Consider the following 3,308-nt stretch of genomic DNA (forward strand, 5'->3'; position numbering starts at 1 on the left):
ACTATAGGACAGAGTAGAACTGTCCCAAAGTGTTTCCAAGGCTGTAATCTTTATGAAAGCCACACTTTTTTCCTATGGAGAAACCGGTGGGTTCAGTCATCAACCTTTTGGTTAGCAGCTGAACCCATTAATCACGAAGTCACTAGGGTTCCAGAGCAAAGGAAGATACGTGGATATGCCCATGAAAAGTTGATGTTCTATGTTGATGTTCTCTCATCCTACATATTTTCTCAATGGAGTTAACTCAGGACTGAACAGTTCTTCTAATTTGAAAGATCTCAGAGAAAATAAAGCCACAGCCTTCTCACACTCTCCCCCTAGTCCCACACCTCCTGTTAACATAGAAGTTTTTTCTTCAGTGTGTCATCCTGGTGTGCTTTCAGTCCACTGCATCTTAGAGGCTTTTCAGTGGAGTCTGGGCACTGCAGAAATACCCTTCACATATTGGAAGTCCATCATTCAATCTCTACCCCCATAGCCCCTGACCTCTACCTTCTTTTTCCCAGAAAGCTAAAAAGAATAGTAGCACTTTTTAATTTTATCATGAAATGGGTCAAGAAACTTGAATTTCTACACTTGGCAAAATAAGTTACCATTTAGCCAATTAACCATAGAGACATTGCTTAACCTCTTAGAAATGCCTTCCGTATAATGGGGAAAATCACATCTGTCCCTCCTAACCTCCCAGAACTCAATAAGAAAAGGCTCAGTGGCCACCTCTTGGCAAACCACAAGTAATACACAGGGCCATTACACAAATAACACTATTGGGATTTGGATTGTTTTAACACACACACTCTAATGAAGGAATGAATAAATGAATGAAGAATAAATAAAAATCTTTGTTCCCCACCCCTGCCCACTTTTCTTTCCATTCAAATTTCTTGGAGATGTAGGGGAGTTGGCTATGCAAAAGATATAGGCAGTGTGGTATAGCGCATCAGCCTGGGCTTTGAAGAAAGACAGACCTGGGCTCTATCTACTACCCTTGAGGATGAGACCAGGTTTCATTCCTCTCTTAATCCTTACCATCTAGTACTGTGCCCAGCCTATATGGACAAACAGCAAATGTCCATTGGATGGATAAATGAAGAGATGGATTCAAATTCTAACTAATCCACTACCTGCTATGTAATCTCAAACAAGTTATTAAACCTCACTCGTCCCTTACTCAGTTTTATAATGGGAATAATACTAACTACCTTAAGTAGTTATTATAAGAATAAAATAAGAATATGTATAAAATGCTGGGTATAAATTTACATTTTCTTTTAGTGAACTGTCCTATCTCTCAACCTCACCTTTGTTAGTGATACTCGGATCTATAATTCCGGTCCAATAACTTAAGTCCTGTATCCCTAACTGATTCTAAGGCCTTTATACCATATGATCAATCTCCTTAAATTCAAAATATCCAAAATGAAGCTTGCCTTTTCCTCAACTCCAATACTCCCCAGTAACGGATCTTGAAACCTTGGAATCAGCATAGATTCTTTCCTGTCACCAAGTCCTCTTAATCCTTTCTTTGAAATGCTTTACTAATATCATCTCCCCCTACACAGAATAATATTAATAATAACAACAGACAACATTTATATTGTTCTTATTATGTGCCAAGCACTTTTCTAAGTTATATATATCATCATATTTAACCCTCAGACAACCCAGTGAGGTAGGTGCTATTAGTATCCCCATTTTAGAGATTAGGGAACTGAGGCACAGAAAAGTTAAGTAACTTACTTAAAGTTATACTGCTAGTGAGTAGCAGAGCTGAGATTCAAACCTCAGCAGCCTGGCACCAAAGTCTATACTCTTGCCAACTACTCTACAGTGCCTCTGTATGCTGAATTGCCTCTCTCCAAGAGCACCTGCTCAGCAGCCAGCAGCTTAGATGTGATGTTCCAAATGGTCCTTTGGCCACCAGATCAGTCCAATGTTCAGGTCAAAGTAAACACCAATTAAGAAAACCATCCAGAGGGGAAGGGATTAGCCTGCTCAGCATGATGCTCTCTGCTTCCTTCTGGTCACTACCGTTTACTTATTGGGTCACTAGGGGGCACCACTTTCCCTTCCTTCCATGACTGAACTCGTATTTTAAAAAAATTTCCCACTTGGTTCAGCAGAGTTATCAGTTTTCAAAGGAAAATTTTACTATGCAGCTTAAGGAAAACTGGACAATAACCAAAAAAATTCATATTGCATACAAATTAGTGAATTAACAGAGTGAAAATTTATGATTTAATTTTTAACACCCCTGTTTGGCTATGTGAGGATGGATGCCCAGCAATGATCTAAAATGGGTATCCATCCTGAGGTGGCTTTTTGGTTGTATTGCACCCAGGTCTGATGGGACCTCTACTCCAAATCAGAATCTATTCACAGCTCATCCCCAGGTATGAAGTCCTCCACCTTCCCTAGCTCTAGCCCAGAGCTATATTACCTCTCTGAAATCACCCTAATCCAGTCTATCTAGTGAAGAGCGGAGTATCAAAGAATTAGAGGACCTACTTTAAAACCACCACAAACACAAATATGCACCAACAGGTGAATGGATGAACAAATTGTGATATCTTCATATAATGAACTACTACTCAGCAATTCAAAAAAAAGAATGGACTATTGATACACAAAACAACATGACTAAATCTCAAAAGTGCTGTGCTGAGTATAATACACCAAACACAACAGAGTATGTGCTGGATGAATCCATTTATATGAAGTTCTAGAATAGGCAAAGCAATCCAAATTGATAGAAACCCCATCCGGGGCTGCCAGGATCAAGGAGTGAGGAAGTGGTGGTTATTGTAAATGTGCATGAGGAATTTTTGGAGTAATGGAAATGTTCTTTATTTCCACTAGGATGGTGGTGACCTGGGTGTATACACTTGTCAAGCCTCAGCAAACTGCATTAAAATTTGTGCATTTTATTATACAAACTATACCTCGACTTAAAAGGGGAGAGAGAATAAATCAAAGTAAAGTGGTATTGGTGAGTACATTAGAGGCTTGAGAGAAAATACTGGAAATATGGGACACACTCTGGAGGTGGTAGCAAGAAGAGAACAACAACCAGGTACTCCGCAATGACAGAGAGGAGCAGTGGGTAAACTTTTTTTCACCACAGGGAGCACTGTTGCTGCCACATTTCCTCTGCATCCTTCCCTCCCTTCTTAACCATCATTAGTGCCAGTGGCTAATTGTCTGTTGGCTGTGGGGCCCCAAATCTTGGCAGAATTAACAAGCTGTTTCTCTCTATGGGGTTGGAGTCCTGGGATCCCTCCTTCCATCCCCTCACCATACTTCTCTTT

This window comes from Trichechus manatus, unplaced genomic scaffold (assembly GCF_000243295.1).
Source record: "Trichechus manatus latirostris isolate Lorelei unplaced genomic scaffold, TriManLat1.0 scaffold00180, whole genome shotgun sequence".
NCBI lineage: Eukaryota > Metazoa > Chordata > Mammalia > Sirenia > Trichechidae > Trichechus > Trichechus manatus.